Here is a 19362-nt window from a genome sequence, read left to right as displayed (position 1 = left end):
GCTGCAGCAGATTTTCTTCATAACCCAGTGAGACAGAACCATTCACTCCTCTGGAATGAGGGCGGAAGCCAGGGAGCCAAGTGGTCTTGTTCAGCAGCTTCCACCCTGATGGAGCACAGCAAGCTAAGATCCAATGACCTGAAATTATTGCTGGCAGCACACTACTCTGAAGTTCATCTGAGACACTCAAGCTTGGTTGAGGGAGGGTCGTTTGCCATTACTGAGGCTCCAGGAGGAGGTTTTTCCCTTACAAATTAGAAAAGGCAGTCTGGAATTGCGGTAGAACCCACCACAGTGCAGCAAAGCATCTGTGGCCAGACTGCCTCTCTAGATTCCTCCTCACTGGGCAGGGTATGTCTGAAAGAAAGGCAGCAGCACCAGTCAGGGACTTATAGATAAAACACCCAGCTCCCTGAAACAGAGCACCTAGGGAAAACCGCAGCTTCAGATATAACTTCAGCAGAATTAAACTGCTCTGAGGAGAGCAGTGGATCTCCAGGCACAGCGCATGAGCTATGCTAAGGAAGAGACTGCCTCCTCAGTTGGTTCCCTGACCCCCTTGCCTACTAACTGGGAGACACCTCCCAGGAGGGGTCGACATTTTATACAGGAGAGCTCCAGCTGGCATCTGGCATGTGGCCCAATGAAATGAAGCTTCTAAAGGAAGAAGTAGGCAGAAATCTTTGCTGCTCTGCAGCCTCTGCTAGTGATATTCAGGCAAACAGTGTCTGGAGAGGATCTGCAGCAGACCAGCAGAAGATGAGCCTGACTGTTAAAGGGAAACTAACAAACAGAAAGGAATAACATCAATATCAACAAAAAGGATGCCCACACAAAGCCTCCAGTCAAACGTTATCAGTATCAACAATCAAAGGTAGATAAATTCATGAAGATGAGGAAAAACCAATGCCAAAATGCTAAAAATAAAAAAAAAAAAACCAGAATGCTTCTTCTCCTCCAAAGGATCACAACTCCTCACCAGCACTGGCCCAAAACTGGATGGAGAAAGTTTGATGAATTGACAGAAGTGGGCTTCAGAAGGTGGGTAATAAAAACTCCTCTGAGCTAAAGGAACATGTTCTAATACATTCAAGGAAGGTAAGAACCTTGATAAACATTTTCAGGAATTGCTAAGTAGAATAACCACTTTAGAGAAGAACATAGATGACATGATGGAGCTGAAAAGCACAGTATGAAAACTTCATGAAGCGTACACAAGTATCAATGACCAAATCAATCTAGAGGAAGAAAGGACATCAGATATTGAAGATCAACTTAATGAAATAATGTGTGAAGACTAGACTAGAGGAAAAAGAATGAAAATGAATGAAAAAAGACTCCAAGAAATATGAGATTATGAAAGTGACGAGGAGGATGGGACCAAGTTGGAAAACACTCTTTAGGATATTATCCAGAGGAACTTCCCCAACCTAGCAAGTCTGCCGACATTCAAATTCAGAAAATTCAGAGAATACCACAAAGATACTCCTTGAGAAGAACATTCCTAGACATGTAATAGTCAGATTCACCAAGGTTGTAATGAACGAAAAAAGGTAAAGCAGCCAGAGAGAAAGATCAGGTTACCTACAAAGGGAAGCCCACCAGACTAACAGTGGATATCTCTCCAGAAACTCTACAAGCCAGAAGAGAGTGGGGGCCAACATTCAACATTCTTAAAGAAAAAATATATCAACCCAGAATTTCACATCCAGCAAACTAAGCTTCATAATTGAGGGAGAAATAAAATCCTTTACTGAGGAGCAAATGTTGAGGGATTTTTCTGCCTTTAAGAGCTCCTGAGGGATGTACTAAATATGGAGGGGAAAACGATACCAGCCACTGTAAAAACTACCAAAATGTAAAGACCAATGACACTACAAAGAAATAGCATCAACCAATGTGCAAAATAATCAGCTAGCATCATAATGACAGGATCAAATTCACACATAACATTACTAAAATTACATGTAAATGGGCTAAATGCCCCAATTAAAAGACACAGACTGGCAAATTCAATAAAGGGTCAAGATCCTTTGGTGTGTTGTATTTAGGAGAGCCATCTGATGGGCAAAGTAAAATATAGGCTCAAAATAAAGGAATGAAGGCATATTTACCAAGCAAACAGAAAGCAAAGAAGGGGTTGTAATTCTAGCCTCTGATTAAACAGACTTTAAGCCAACAGAGATCAAAAGAGACAAAGAAGGGCATTAAATAATGGTAAATGGATAAATCAACAAGAAGAGCTAACTATCATAAATATGTATGCATCCAATACAGGAGCACCCAGATTCATAAAGCAAGTTCTTAGAGACCTACAAAGAGACTTAAGTATACTCAAACACAATAATAGTGGGAGATTTTACCACAACACTCCCAATATTAGATCAATGAGACAAAAAATTAACATATATATTCAGGACTTGAACTCAGCTCCAGACTAAGCAGACCTAAGAGACATCTACGGAACTCTCCACCCCAAATCAACAGAATATACATTTCTCTCGGCATCACATCACACTTACTCTAAAATGGACCACAAAATTGGAAGTAACACTCCTCAGCAAATGCAAAAGAATGAAAATCATAACAAACAGTCTCTCAGACCACAGTGCAATCAAATTCAAACCCAGGATTAAGAAACGCACTCAAACCCACACAACTACATGGAAACTGGACAACCTGCTCCTGAATGACTACTGAGTAAATAAGGAAATTAAGGCTGAAATAAATAAGTTATTTGAAACTAGTAAGAACAAAGACACAAAGTACCAGAATCTCTGAGATACATTTAAAGCACTGTTTAGATGGAAATTTAGAGCACTAAATGCCTACAGGAGAAAGCAGGAAAGATGTAAAATGAATACCCCAACATCGCAATTACAAGAACTATTGAAGCAAGAGCAAACAAATTTAAAACCTAGCAGAAGACAAGAAAGAACTAAGATTACAGCAGAACTGAAGAAGATAAAGACATAAAAACCCTTCAAAAAAAAATAAATCAGTGAATCCAAAAGCTGATTTGTGGAAAAGATGAACAAAATAGATGTATTGCTAGCCAAACTAATAAAAGAGAAAATATCAAATAGACACAATAAAAAATGTTAAAGAGGATATCACCACTGATCCCATAGAAATGCAGACTACCAACAGAGAATACTATAAACACCTCTACAGAAAAAAACTAGAAAATCTAGAAGAAATAGATACATTCCTGGACACAATACACTCCCCAAGAATAAACCAGGAAGAAGCTGAATCCCTGAACAGACCAATAATAAGTTCTGAAATTGAGGCAGTAATTAATAGATTACCAAGTTAAAAAAGCCCATGACCGGACAGATTCACAGGTGAATTCTACCAGCGATACAGAGGAGCTGGTACCATTTCTTCTGAAATGATTCCAAATAATAGAAAAACAGGGACTCCTCCCTAACTCATTTTATGAGGCCAGCATCATCCTGATACTACAAACTGGCAAAGATACAACAGAAAAATAAAATACCAGGCAAATATCCCTGATGAACATTAGTGCAAAAATCCTCAATAAAATGCTGGCAAACCAAATCCAGCAAAACATCAAAATGTTTATCCACCACAATCCAGTCAGGTTCTGGTTCAACATATGCACATCAATCAACATAATCCATCACATAAACAGAAACAATGACAAAAACCACGTGATTATCCCAATAGATGCAGAAAAGGCCTTCGATAAAATTTGACACACCTTCAGGCTAAAATAATAAACTAGGTATTGATGGAACATATCTCAAAATAATGAGTGCTATTTATGACAAACCATAACCAACATCATAAGGAACAGGTAAAAGCTGGAAGCGTTCCCTTGGAAAACTGGCACAAACAAGGATGTCCTCGCACCACTCCTATTCACCATAGTGTTGGAAGTTCTGATCAGGGCAATGAGGCAAGAGAAAAGATAAGGGATATTAAAATAGTAAGAGAGGAAGTCAAATTGTCTCTGTTTCCAGATAACATAATTGAATATATAGAAAATCACATTGTCTCAGCCCCAAATCTTCTTAAGCTGATAACTAACTTCAGCAAAGTCTCAGGATACAAAATCAATGTGCAAAAATCACAAGCATTCCTATACACCAATAATAGATAATCAGAGACAAATCATGAGTGAACTACCATTCACAATTGCTACAAAGAGAATAAAATACCCAGGAAAACAACTTACAAGGCACATGAAGGTCCTCTTCACAGAGAACTATAAATCACTGCTCAAGAAAATAAGAAAGGACACAAACAAATGGAAAAACATTACATGCTCATGGATAGGAGGAATCAATATTGTGAAAATGGTCATAATGGTCAAAGTAATTTCTAAATTCAATGCTATTCCCATCATGCTAACAGTGACTTTCTTCACAAGATTTAAAAAAAAAACCAAAAAAACAAAAAACAACTACCATAAATTTCATATGGAAGCAAAAAAGAGTTTACATAGCCAACACAATCCTAAGCAAAAATAACAAATGTAGAGGCATCAAGCTACCTGACTTCAAACTACACTACAAGGGTACAGTAACCAGTACAGCATGGTACTGGTAAGAAAACAGACATATAGACCAATGGAACAGAAGAGATGCCTCGGAAATAACACACACACATCTACAACCATCTGAACTTCAACAAACCTGAAAAAAAAAAAAAGGCAGTAAAGAAAGGATGTCCTATTTAATAGGAAAATGGGCTAGCCATATGCAGAAAATTAAAACTGAACCTCTTCCTTACACCTTATACAAAAGTTAACTCAATATGGATTAAAGACTTAAACATAAGACAACAAACCATAAAAACTCTAGGAGAAAACATAGGCAATATCATTCCGGACATAGGCATGGGCAAAGACTTCATGACTAAAACACCAAAAGCAATGGAAACAAGGACAAAACTGAAAAATGAGATCTAATTAAAGAGCTTCTGCACAGCAGAAGGAATTATCATCAGAATTAACAAGCAACTTACAGAATGGGAGAAAATTTTTGCAATCTATTCATCTGACAAAGGGATAACATCCATAATCTACAAGAAACTTAAACAAATTTACAAGAAAACAACCCCATGAAAAAGTGAGCAAAATATATGAACAGATACTTCTCAAAAGAAGACATTTGTGCAGGCAATAAACATATGAAAAAAAAGCTCATCAGCACTGGTCATTAGAGAAATGTAAATCAAAACCACAGTGAGAAGTGTGCCATTCTCATGCCAGTTAGAATGGCAATCATTGAAAGTCAGGAAACAACAGATATTGGAGATGTGGAGAAATAGGAACGATTTTACACTGTTGGTGGTAGTGTCAATTAATTTAACCATTGTAGAAGACAGTGTGGTGATTCCTCAAGGATCTACAACTGGAAATACTGTTTGACTGAGCAATCCCATTACTGAATATATACCTAAAGGATTATTAATCATTCTACTATAAAGACACATGTACATATATGTTTATTTCATTCCTATTTACAATTGCGAAGTCATGGAGCCAACCCAAATGCCCATCAATGATAGACTGTATTCAGAAAATGTGGCATACATGTACCGTGGAATACTATGCAGCCATAAATAATAATGAGTTTATGTCCTTTGTAGAGACATGGATGAAGCTGGAAATGATTATTCTCAGCAAACTAACAGAGGATCAGAAAAGCAAAAACTATATGTTCTCACTCATAAGTGAGACGTGAACAATGAAAACACATGGACATGGAGGAGTGGAACATCACATACTGGGGCTTCTTGTGGGATGGGGTGCAAGGGGAAAGATAGTATTAGAACAAGTACTGAATGCATGTGGGGCTTAAAATCTAGATGATGGGTTGAAAGATGCAGTAAACCACCATGGTACATGTATACCTATGTAACAAACATGCACATTCTGCACATATATCCCAGAACTTAATGTATAGTAAAAATAAATAATTAAATATTTTGGCAACTTGTAAATTTTTAGCACTACAAAAAATGTTGATATTGGTACTATCGATACTTCTTACTGTTATCAATCAAATGTACATTATCATCATTAAAGAATCACTGTAAATTTAACCAGCCTACATCCTTGCTGGCAAAAAATTAAAAGATCTCCCATGTGAGTTTCACAAACTAAAAAGGATTTCACAAGAGATGAAATGTGGTTATTCACAGGTAAGTTGATAGAGAAATTTTTAATTTTCCTAAGATAAAAAGGGATGCCACAAAATCATTTCTAAAATTTTTAATGGATAAAAAGTATTGATAACAAAGGTAAAAACTGTACCTTCACTGTATATTTATGTGTGTGTGTGTGTGTGTGTGTGTGTGTGTGTGTGTGTGTGTGTATGCTTTGGGAATGAAGAAGGGCTATATGGCATGTCTTCTCTGCAAGGACGGTATAAAAAATAATATCTCAGAATGGCATTTTTGACCAGTTTGTAACTTGATTCGGTATTTTAAATCATTTTCTGCAGGGAAATTATTGTGACTCAGGCTGTAATTACAGCAAGGCTTTCACTATTTAAGCCTATGGTAATATAATGTTCAGAATAAAAACTGTAATAAATTTCTCCCCTAAGTATGAATTCCTCAAATTGAGATTGGTTTAATTTTAAGATAGATATTTAATTAAGGTGAGCCCTGATCACAGGTATTTTGGTATCTGGGCATTATCATGAATAAAATCACATCTCCTGGCTATTTATGGCCTTGTCTTTCAAAGGCTTGGAATATATTAGAAAACAGGAAGCTTTGCAGTTGCATTAAAAAAATAGGATAACTGAGAAAAAGCACCTTTCCCTGTGTTTTACTTACAGTCACACTGAAGGTCTGGGCCCACTGAGATGTCTGCTGTCAGGAGGTTTCTGAGAACAAGGAGCACTTGAGACATTTGCTTCCATCTCACATTCATTATGGAGCATCCAGAAAACAAAAGCAACAGAATCTGATCCTTGCCCAAATTACTGAGCTTGAACAACAATCCTCCTATGCTCTTCACTAAGAAAGTCTAGAATAGCTATTCCCAGAACTATGCAAGATACAGACATCTCAGGCTTCCCTCTTCTTTTGTTTCTAGAGAAGACAACATATTAGGGTACATGAGTGGGATGTGGCTTATCTTTTTTTCTGAAGCCCAAAGCTCTACACTGTTACCCACACGAACACATGGCCATGAATGCAGGCGCACACACACATGTCCTTCTTCCCTGCTCAACATGCATCCAACATCAGCAATCTGCCAATTCATCTATTTTTGTATGTGTAGGTATTTTAATATTCTCCTCTTTATTTCCTGTTCTTTATAAAGGAGATTACGATCCAATTTGTCTTTCGTCATATCTTAAGAGTTCTTTGCAGTCATTTATGCAGTTTCTATTAAATTTAAAAATCAAATCTCATTTAAAAATCCACCATTTTGCACCAGAGAAATGCGAACTGAAAACTCACACCAGTCAGAATGGCTATTTATAAAACATCGAAAACAACAGGTGTCTTTGAGGCTGCAGAGAAGGCTATATATACTGTTGGTGAGGATGTGAATTAGTTCAGCCATTGTGTAAAACAGTATGGAGATTTCTCAAGGAACTTAAGAGGAACTAGCATAGACCTAGCAATCCCTTTAATGATTTTTTACATATACATAAAGGAAAACAAATCGTTCTAACAAAAAGACAAATGCATATGTATGCTAATTATGGTACTATTCACAATAGCAGTCATGGAATCAACCTAAGTGCCCCCGAATGGTGGTTTGAATAAAGAATATTCTGTGGCATACATACAACAGAATACTATTCAGCCATAAAAACAAACAAAATCATGTCCTCTGCAGGAACATGGATGCAGCTGGAAGTCATTATCCTAAGCAAATTAATTCAGAAACAAAAAATTAAATGCCACAAGTTCTCACTTATAAGTCAAAACTAAACACTGGGTACTCATGGACATAAAGCAATAACAGAAACTTGGGACTACTAAATGGGGGTGACAGAGAGAGGGAAAGGTGGAAAAACTATCTATTGTGTACTATGTTCCAAACGCATATGACAGAATCAACTGTACTTCAAACCTCAGCACCATCCAATACACCCAGAGAAAAAAGCTTATACTCATACCCCATGAATCAAATAAAGTTGAAATTATAAAAACTTGTCACATAAATATTGAATATGTTCAAGGTAAAAAATAAATAAATAAAATGTTATTGGAATACATACAAAAAATGAACCACCTTGAACCATTATCTTTACTATATATTAAGCAATTGGAGAGTAAAAATGTGGCCAGGCATGGTGGCACATACCTGTAATGCCAGGTAATTGGGAGTCTGAGCCACAAACATCACTTGCCCAGGAGTTTGAGTTTAGGCTAGGCAATGTAGCAAGGCCTCAACTCTTAAAAAGAGAAAGAAGACACCAAACATTATCTTCAAGATGGTCTTGCACCATATCACAGCTTAACGTATCAACTTCATCATCTCTCTCTCCATTTCTGTTATTCCACTGAAGTTTAATGGGTCAGAAACATGCATGAGCCATAATGGTAGAAACCAGAATTTTCAGCAGAGGACCTAGCAGAACCCAAACTAAACCCAAAGGTAGAGTTAATAGTTTATATGTTACCAAGACTGATTGAATAGGAGGATATTCCATAGATAGGAAGGCCAAATATACCATTAGGAATAGAGCATACATCTTTCCAGAGAAAACTATGTAGATAGCAAAATCCTACACTGACCAAAGAAATAAGACAACACCAAAACATAGAAGTTGGCTTAGTCCTTTCAGGCTGCTGTATCAAAATACCATAGCCTGGGGTGGGCGATGGGGGCTTATACACCACAGACATTCATTGCTTATCATTCTGGAGATAAGATAAAGGCATGGTAGATTCAGTGTATGGAAATCCAAAATCAAGGCATGGTAGAGTCAGTGTATGGTAAGGGCCCGCTTCCTAGAAGGCTGACTTTTCCTTATGACTTTGGAAAAGGGGGAAGGAGAAAGTAATCTCCCTGCGGTATCTTTTAAAATGTCATTAATGCCATTCATGTGGCATCCACTCTCAATATCTCATTATCTCCAAAGTCCCTACCTCCTAGAACCATCACTTTGGGGTTACAATGTCAACATGTGGATTCTGTAAGGACATAAGTCTGTAGATCATAGAAGTATCCTTTAAAGATCATTATGCTTGATAAGGGCACATAGTTCATGCAACGAGGTAAAGAATGAGTTCCTGCCCACAAGGAGCTTACGTTTTCATGGTGGTATCTATCCCTTCCTGTGATGCTTTCTTTCTTATTATTCATCATCTGCATATCTAAAGCTAGCACAAGCAAATAACAAAAGCTTGCTAATGCTTGATTTTCTGTGTCAAATGTTATCCAAACACAATTTCTAAATCTAAATCAAATAATTTGCAGATTCTCTGGGCTTTGTGTTCATCTGTCTCACCAAACTCAAAGTCATATATACTCAAGGTCATGCAGGCATACACCTGTAGTGCTACCTGACAAAATGATGTGTTCCACCATGCCTGTAGTGCCAAAACTATCTTGTCTGCAAGAATACAGTCAGACAGATATCTTATGGTTCTCCTAAAAATCTCATTCTCCAATCCCCCAAACTGCTTCCACAATTTTGTTTTATATTTAGATAAGTAGATCACAACATTTTTAGTCATTCAGCCTACACTCAAAGCCATCTGTGACAGTTGATTACTCCACCATAAATCCACATCAAGGAAGAAGTCCTCAGATCGACAAATAGCATCAACATAGGACAAGAGGCTCAATGCCATTCATTGTTGGTGAAATGCAGATGAAATAAAAAAGGATTAATAAAAATTTGATACAATGATATCAAGTACTGAAGAAAGATCTGGAGCAACTAGAACTCCAGTGCAATCATGGTGAGCCTCTGTGCAACCCCACTGCAAAACAATTTTAAATCATATTGGAAAGGAGAAGATACAGAAGCCTATGGTGCAGGTAAACACACACAAACACACATATACACATAAACACACATACACACATAAACACATCCATCCTCTATAGAGTTTCTTAAATATTTGCATCAGGAAATATGTATAAAAAAGTCCATTGCAGCCCCAATATTTTTTCTTCAACTTTCATTTTAAGTTCCAGGGTAAATACTGAGGAAGTACATTTCTCTGAGAGGCAGGAAAGAGGGAGCAAACTCACATTGATACATAAAAACAGTGGAAATGCTCTCTTTCCCAGTCTGTCAGTGGGTACAATACTATGTATCTGATTATTTTTTACTCTTTAAAATGAATATCTGTATATACGTTTTGATACAGATTTTAAGCCTGCTATTATTTTATAATGAAAACTTAATCAAAAGATGCTCATCTGTTAGATTTTCTTACTCAATGACTTTATTTTCCCATGCACTACCAAAATATCTTGGATTTAAAAATTGAAGGGAAAATATATTTTTCCATGATTATACGACAAGTCCAAGGCAACAGACCCACATATTAGGCAGAAAAGCCCTGGGATCCTGCCAGCCATGGCCAGCAGCCAGGGAACTTGAGCCTGCTATAGCCCTGGTCACTAATTAGCCTAGTGCTCTCTGGCCCATCATACAGTGGCCTGGACTTCATCTCCTTCCACTGCAAAACAAGGGCTTGTGCCAGTGATCTCTTTTTTTTTAACCCCCTTTTTTGAGACCGAGTCTAGTTCAGTCACCAGGTTAAAGTGCAGTAGCTCGATTTCGGCTTACTGCAACCTCTGCCTCCCGGGTTCAAGCGATTCTCCTGCCTCAGCTGGGACTACAGTCACATAACACTATGCAGAGCTAATTTTCCTATTTTTGGTAGAGACAGCGTTTCACCATGTTGGCCAGGATGGTCTCGATCTCTTGACTTCGTGATTCTCCCGCCTCGGCCTTCCAAAGTGCTGGGATTACAGGCATGAGCCACAGCACCCGGCAGTGCCAGTGACCTCTTAAGATGCTTTCACCACTAAGACGCTCTGACACCTCAGACTTAAGTGCAAAGCCGACTGTAGATGCAGCATAGAAGCCCAGTGGGAACAGAAAGTCCTTCACTTAAGCAGGAAGGCATAATGGAAGTGATGCAATCCCTACTGCAGAAAATAGCAATATTTAGTGTGCCAGAAACAGCGAGAGTCAATGCAGCCTTCCAGCCTATCCTTTAAAAATATGTCTTCCAGGGCGGGGTGGCTCATGCCTGTAATTTCAGCACTTTGGGAGGCCTAGGCGGATGGATCATGAGGTGAGGTGTTCGAGACCAGACTGGCCAACATGGTGAAACCCTGTCTGTACTAAAAATACAAAAATTAGCTGGGCGCGGTGGTGCGCGCCTGTAATCCTAGCTTTTTGGGAGACTGAGGCAGGAAAAACGCTTGAACCCATGAGGAGGAGGTTGCAGGGAGCCTAGACTGCCTCACTGAGCGAAGTCAGCCTGGGCCACGTCTCCAAAAAAAAAAAAGGAAAAACGAAAAATAGCCTTCCGGTTGCCTTCAGAGACACAGAGAGTAGAATGAAGGTTACCAGAGGCTGGGGAGGGTGATGGGAAGGATGGAGAAATGGGGATGGTTAATGGGCACAAAAATATAGTTAGATAGAATGAATAAGATCTAGCACTTCATACAACAATAGGATATCTGCAGTCAACACTAATTTACTGTATATTTTTAAATAACTGAAAGTATAAATAGAAACCCTGTAAAACAAACGAAAAATGCTTGAGGTGATGTGTGCCCCATTTATTTTAATGTGATTTTATACATGTATGCCTGTATCAACAGCTCATATAACCCACAAATACATATACCTACTAGGTACCTGTAAAAATAAAGTGTTTTCCAACACCACATAACCTATATTAGCAGGCTTTTCTTTACTTGAATTGCCACCAGATTTTTCTTTACTTGAATTGTACATGAGGATTTGAAATGAGTATTTACTTTTTCCTAGAATTCACTGCACCAATTGAACTGTACAAATAATCTTCCTTCTCCTCATGTGTAAATTATTTCATAAAAGTTTGTACTTAACTTATTATATATCAAATTATAAAGTAGATTTTAATATATGTATACGTATGTTCAAACTAACCTGCTGTGTGTATATATATATGTATATATGCAATAATATAAAACATCTTATTCATATTATTCTATTTATATAGAATAAAATAAAACATTCATAGGAGCTTAATAGCTTAATATTTTGCTTGCTTATTTGAATTATATATACACACACACTAGATACATGAAACAGGATGTATCAAGAGGCTGAGGCAGGAGAATGGTGTGAACCCGGGAGGAGGAGCTTGCAGTGAGTCGAGATCAAGCCACTGCACTCCAGCCTGGGCGACAGAGTGAGACTGTCTCCAAAAAAAAAAAAAAAGAAGAAGAAGAAAAAAGAAATCCTAGCGAATTATAATTATTCACTGAGGTACCACTGAATGCTTCCATGGTGAAAACCACTTTGATAAAATGTAAAGATACACCAATCAAATTCCCATCCTTAAGTAGTAAGCATTTCAGCTGATGAGACAAAGCTTGCTTTCAATTGCTACAATTGAGTCAGCCTATGGTCCATTTCCTCACCCCTGCTCCTTCTGTGAGATGTTGGGCTTGTGCAGAATGGACTTTGGAACAGAGTGCCTAGAAGGCAATTCCACAATTTTTGACATGTAGAGATAGGTAGGCCAGGGAACTTCTGTAAAGACAGCAGAGAGGGGTTAAATATTGGCATTCAAGAATAAGAATATGAGATCACTAAGATTTACAGAGAGTGAGAAAGCTGTTACCAAAAGGAGCATTCACAATGTCACCATTACTTCCTCAGTGCTTACATTCGTTGTTACACTATGATGAGTATCTAAGGGCAAAGCCCAGAGATGCCAAATACTTGAAACTGGAAGAGAGAAAATCTTCAACAAACCCTATTAAATTAAAAGGAAGAAAGGAAACAAAGAAATCAGAAGAAACCAAGACACAGAAGGCTGAAAATTTGCAAGGTTAGGTGTCAGGGAGTTCTCCTTAGCCCATCTCCTGTGGGTGGGGTACTACATCAGGTACTTCCACTTCCTGCTCCACTCAGGTTTCCACTATAAAATTGTCATAGCCTTCATGATGTAGTCCCTGTGGTTTTTGCCTGCAGGGATTTCATGGTGAAGAGAGACAGAGACTTGTCATTCATTGATGGAGCAGTAAAGGGCTAGAGTCTTAGTTTCAGCCAATGTCAAATAAGCCTATTTTTAAAAAGGTTCTCAAAACTAGTTCTAGGAATATTTGCCTGCAATTTAGTAAACAAAATAAAGAATTCCAGATATCCAATCACTTTTAACCCCATTTCCTGTGAAAGGGTTTCTCAATGCTGTATCTGATGGACAGAGATAATCTTGATCACATAAAGGAAATATTTCACCCACAGTGGAAACTGAGCGAGTTCTTCCACAAAGGTAAACTGCTAGTCTGAGTAAGAACAACAAAAAAACTCCATTTCAAAATAGCATAGTTTGACCTGCAGTTAGTACTTCTGACCTGGCATGACCCTTGACTGGTGGTGGATCTACAGATGGTTGATCATGTGGACAGATGGAGGATAACGTGGACAAGAACAAGTGTGCACTGCCAAGAGCAAAACAGGAACCAGAACCCTCTAGAGTAACACTGATGGGTATGTTTCTATGTCTCTTTCTTTGTTTTTGTTTGTTTGTTTTCTTTTTTTGAGACAGAGTTTTCCTTTGTTGCTAGGCTGGAGTGCAGTGGTGTGATCTCAGTTCACTGAAACTACCGACTACCTGGTTCAAGTGATTCTCCTGCCTCGGCCTCCTGGGTAGCTGGGATTACAGTCATGCATCACCACTCCCAGCTAATTTTTGTATTTTTAGTAGAGACAGGGTTTCACCATGTTGGCCAGGATGGTGTCAATCTCCTGACCTCATGATCTGCCCACCTCACCCTCCCAAAGCGCTGGAATTACAGACATGAGCTACTGCTCCTGACCTCTATGTCTCTTTCATAAGGAGCTTCATAACTGCTTCTCCTAGCACCCCTAATGAACTGTACAATGTCCAGAAAGCTGAGTGTCTTCAGAACGTTTTCCAGGCCACCACCTGTGATCCCAGGACCAGCTCCATCTTCCACAACCCAGGCTACAGTTTCCATTTTCTGTATCACGGATTCTATTTGCTAAAGTTATTACATTTTAGGCAGATGGCTCTGTGTAAGAAGTTCCTATTTTCAGTATAATGCTCGCTCTGATAGCCTACATTCTTCCCTCATGTGCTTCTTATAGTGCAGCATGATAAGATAAGGGGTTACATGGTGTACAGCTGTAGGTTACTAAACACCACCTTTCTCACACAGTTCTTTTCCTGAGTATGACAATGTACAAGCTCCCAGAAAAGGCAAACTTCATCTTCAGGCTTGAACCTTATCACTTCCACCCACTGCCCAAAATGTTTCCACTGCCATCCCCAGACAGGAATATTAATTTGTGAAAACAGGTTCTACCCCAGTGAGTCAGTTAATCAAGAGGGGCTTCTTGACCTAGGGTCAGAACTTAACTGAGATCAGATCTTCCATCTCAGGGTAACAACGAAGGCTTCCACAATCTGACATATAGACAAGACGTTTCCCATAAAAACTTCTGTATCTCATATTAGAATAGGAAGGAAGAAATGAGGCATAAAAGGAAGCTTCTTTTAAATAGGGTTCAGGAAGGAAAGAGATGCAAAGTTAAGAGACAGAATCAGGGTAGAACAAATAATATGCCTCAGGGATCAAAGGCAAGTATCTCCTTCTAAAACTCCCTCCAAAGTCATATGAACATTCAAGCAAGGCAAAGTTCATTAAAATGAAATGTGTTTTGTGCCAAAAATTGCAGCAAACAGCAGTCAATAATAATTGACATTGAGACATCCAAGCTTGTAAAATGAAACTAACATGAAGATTTTAATCTGCCACACTCTTCACTTTCTTTTTGACATAAAAAGAATTACCTTAGTATACAATGCTTTATATTGCAAACTAGTGAGTCTCACATTCCCCGCATCTGGCAAAATTCCTATAATCACATGCAGGTTTTTTTGTTTTGTTTTGTTTTTTTAAAGAAACGGGTAAAATAAATAAATCAAAACCCTTTCCTCTACACAATCCTCAGTGCAGATGCTCGCCACCCTAAGTCCAAAAACCCCAATCCCACCCAAATTTCTTTATTTATTTTTGTGAGTACATAGCATGTATATATATTTATGAGGTGCATGAGATGTTTTGATACAGGTATGCAATCACATCATGGAGAATGGGGTATCATACCCTCAAGCATTTAACCTTTGCCACCCAGCTGTCTTTAGATAAATTTCACGGGTTCTACTAACTGCAATGGGCAGTTACATGTTTAGTTTCATTACAGTGCACTGAAATTTAGTATTTCCTTCCATTATCAATGTTGGTAGGACAAATACCCCAAAACATTGTTTCAACTCAATTGTCCTAAGAAATTGTGAGTAGCATGAACCTCATAAGTAGATCCAGCTACTTAACATACAATAAAGGTGCACATGAATTACTACAGCCCAGTTTAAATATATCTTTTAATTTTTTAAATTATTTTATTGTTTGCAGAAATAGAGTGTCCCTTTGTTGCTCAGGCTGGCAACTTGAACTCCTGGCCTCAAGAGATCTTCTCACCTCAGCATCCCCAAATGCTGGGATTTACAAGCATGAGTCAATGTACCTGGGCTTAAATATTAGTATTATGTTGGTAACTATTTCAATAAAACCAACTTCCTTTTATAAGTATTTACCTTATTATAAGACTTAAACATATCATTTTTACAACACATATCAATTTTCCACCAAACTGCCAGAGGGATCTGTCATACACACTCACACATGCAACGTGAAACACTGAGAATCTTTGGCTAACTACCAGTCTGTGGTCATCACCTGCATGTCTACCTATCATGACCTAGTGGGGACAGCAATGGTTGTAGGACAGTATTCTGCTTGTGGATAAGGAGTATGTGCATGGAAGGATAAAATGCCACCTACTCAGCTATCTCATATGAGTCTTATCTGGCTGTTCTTCTCTTCCCTTGGAAGAGCTGCCCTGACCATAAGCACTTAAAAATAAACGGGCCAGGCACCAAGGCTCATCCCTGTAATCCCAGCACTTTTGGAGGTCAATGCAAGAGTTGAGCCCAGGAGTTGGAGACCAGCCTGGGCCACATGGCAATACCTTGTTTCTAAAAGAATTTAAAAATTACCTGGACACGGTGGTGCCTGCCTGCAGTCCTAGTTACTCAGGAGGCTGAGGTGGGAGAATGGCTTGAGCTTGAGATGGGGAAGTTGCAGTGAGCCATGATCATGCCACTGCACTTCAGCCTGGGTGACAGAGTGAAACTCTGTATAAATAAATAAATATATAAATAAGTAAATAAATAGATAAATAAATGTCACATATCTCCACCAAGATAAGGTGAGACATGTCTTCCTGTCTTCTTGGCTATCTCTCCCTGGTAACCTTTGGTGGAGCCTGAGACCACCTCAGCTGAGCTTCCCCAGAGGCCACATCTGTGCACACAAGTAATGAATAAAAAACTCTACTGCTTCTCTCATCTAGTATATTAAGTATGTATGCCACCTGGCATGGGTTGGGGGGAATCTTCCCCAGGACCAGAAAACCTCCAACCTAGAGAGCAGTTCCAGCAACTGCATGCATGGTCCTTCTCTCTCTGAACCAAAGCTACTTAAATATCAAGACTAAGATGTGAAACTCAAGGAGGTCAAAGATGAACATGTCCTTCCATTCACAAACACATAGAAAACCACGGTCCAAGTAAGTTTTCATCTGAAATCCCACAAATTAATGGAGGAAGGGAACCTATCTGAGAAAATAAAGTTTCATTAATCGACCACTGCATGTGGTGTATCAGGAACACATATATACTCTTTAAGGCCCATGGTGAAGAATTCCTGAAATGAACAGTATCAAAAGAGGCATTTCAAAACCTGCTTCTTCTCTGTCTCCATTTTATCAATCCCCTGAAGTCCCAAGTCCAGGAAAAAATAGGATGAGAGATTCAAGGTTACAGAAGCTCCAAAATTATTTCACAAGTTGTAAAATCTTCCCCCTTCCTGAAACCCAAGAAGAGAGGGACTATTTTTTGCCTCTTTTGAATTATAATCTGAACCATGGCCCTTTGAAATCTCAGACCTCTCCACTGTTTTTCTTAAATATATCCACGGGAAGATTTCCTTCTACCTACCACTTGTTTCTGTATAGATAGGATTTTTAAAGGGGGATATTTCTTTCACTATGGTAATCAGATGTCACACAATTTCTACAATAAGTAGATTTCTTGTCTATATCCAGAACTCCTATTAAAAGCTATTGTTTCACTCTTCTTAACCCAATTAAATACTCTGCCATACTTGTTCTATTTCCATCATGTTTAATAATCCCTTAACAAGTCTGTGTTCCAGCATGTCGTTTGTAATTGGACCACCCCAGACAGTGTAACTTAGAAGGTGCGACTGTCCACATCTATAACATCTTCAGGCTAAATTATCATCTGGCGAACATTCCCTCCATGGAAATCTATCACCAAGGTGAGTGCTAACTTAAGACTAAGTTCTGTCTGCAACTTCAAATACTAAAGCATCACAGACAGATTCAGTTTTTAAACAAAAAACAAAATAATTTGCATATATAATGTTTATACCCTTTGAATTAGCTGGACCATTACAAAAACACACTGAATATGTGGGAGAATACATACTAATTCTCCAATAACTTGTTTCAATATGTATTATCACATACATATTGCTCACTGCATCCTAGAACTCCTAGGCCCTAGCAATCCTCCTGATGCTACCAGCCCCACAAGAAGCTGGGACTATAGGCATATGCCATCATGTCTAGCCAACTTTTTATTTTTTGAAGAGATAGATCTCCCTATGTTGCAGGCTGGTCTAGAACTCTGGCCTAAAGCAATCCTCCTGCCTCAGCCTCCCAAAGTTCAAAGATTAAGGACATGAGCTACTGTACCTGTCCTTTTTATTTTTTTGAGAAGTGGTCTTGCTCTGCCACCCAGGCTGGAGTGCAGTGGCAGGATCACAGCTCACTGCAGCCTCAACCTTTCAGGCTCAAGCAGCACTCCTTCCTCAGTCTGTCAAGCAGATAAAGATCTTTTAGTAATATGCTAAAGAATATTAAAAAATTGTTAGCTTTAAGGACATTCTAAGAATAAGGTTATACACCCAAAACCCATAAAAGATCAAGGAAAATCGAAAGAGGTGGCATAAAGGATGTCCTCTCTCAGAGGGTCTCTTCTTGTGGAAATAGGCTGCTATTGCAGGTCAGAGGGATGGTCGCCCAGGGCAAGACAGACTAAAGGTATCCCCAAGAAAGAAGACAGCAATAGACCCAAGGATAAGACCATGTAATCTCCCAGCTGTAAATACCAGCACTGCATGGATTTGAGTTATCATCTAGGATAAAAGTGACTCCTCAAAAGCCGATGCTTTGTAAGCCACTAGGTTCTCATTTAATAACACAAAGAACTACACCCTGAGAGATGGTCAACAAATAATCCGACATTTACCAAGCAGAAGGTACACTGGAGAATGTAGAACACACTAGTTGCAAAAGATAGAGAAAGCATTCACTTCCTAGCACCAATGCTAATTAGTAGGAAAGTCGATCTTCTTCACTTCTGAAGCTTGGGAAAGTCCAGATCATAATGAAAGAAAATGGCCACTGCACAAGCATCTCTGACCACAGAACAAATTTCTAGAGCCGTTACTCATATCACTGGCCCTCAAGTGAAAGGGCATCACAGAATTGGATAGCAGAATACACAGACCACCTTCAAGAAGCCACTTAGGATGACTGCCTAGGAAATGCAAACTGAGAAAAATTGTATTTAATTTAATGTCATGTGCAGTCAGAGAAACTGGAGGAACTGGAATAATTAAGCTGAAATGGTGCCATGGGCCATACACAATGGTCTTCCCATAGGATCCGTCTTGCCTTGGGGGAACCTCCCACTGACCTGGAATAGCAGCCTGTTTCCACAAGAAGGGACCTTCTGGGAGAGGACAGTCTTCATACTGCCTCTTCCATTTTCCTTTATCTTTTATGGGTTTGGGGTTTATAACTTTACTTGTAGAATGTCCTTAAAGCTAATAGTTTTTTAATGTTCTTTAGCACTCCACACAAGAGAACATTCTGTGACTTCAGTTAAGAGAGAGGGAAAAAAAAAAAAAAAAGGAAGCTTGGAAGAAGCGTTAGGTCATTTTTAAGCAATTAAAACTTTTTCAAAAGAACATATCAGATAATAAAA

The 19362-nt window shown here is 38.7% G+C and overlaps 1 protein-coding gene across 1 annotated transcript in view; it reads right to left on the bottom strand.

The window, feature by feature from the left end:
• Nucleotides 1-19362, bottom strand: part of LOC110740399 (neuroligin 4 X-linked) — a 313633-nt gene that overhangs the window by 243749 nt on the left and 50522 nt on the right. Inside the window, exons 2-3 of the mRNA XM_031661095.1 lie at nucleotides 16298-16399; nucleotides 12844-12948 (exon numbers count right to left, since the gene is read on the bottom strand). The gene's annotated coding sequence lies outside the window, so the exon portion shown is untranslated. The remainder of the gene's footprint in view (nucleotides 1-12843; nucleotides 12949-16297; nucleotides 16400-19362) is intronic.

The sequence above is a fragment of the Papio anubis genome, chromosome Y, assembly GCF_008728515.1.
Source record: "Papio anubis isolate 15944 chromosome Y, Panubis1.0, whole genome shotgun sequence".
Lineage (NCBI taxonomy): Eukaryota > Metazoa > Chordata > Mammalia > Primates > Cercopithecidae > Papio > Papio anubis.
The sequence above is the reverse complement of the archived record's forward strand: the minus strand, read 5'-3'. Positions and strand labels throughout refer to the sequence as shown.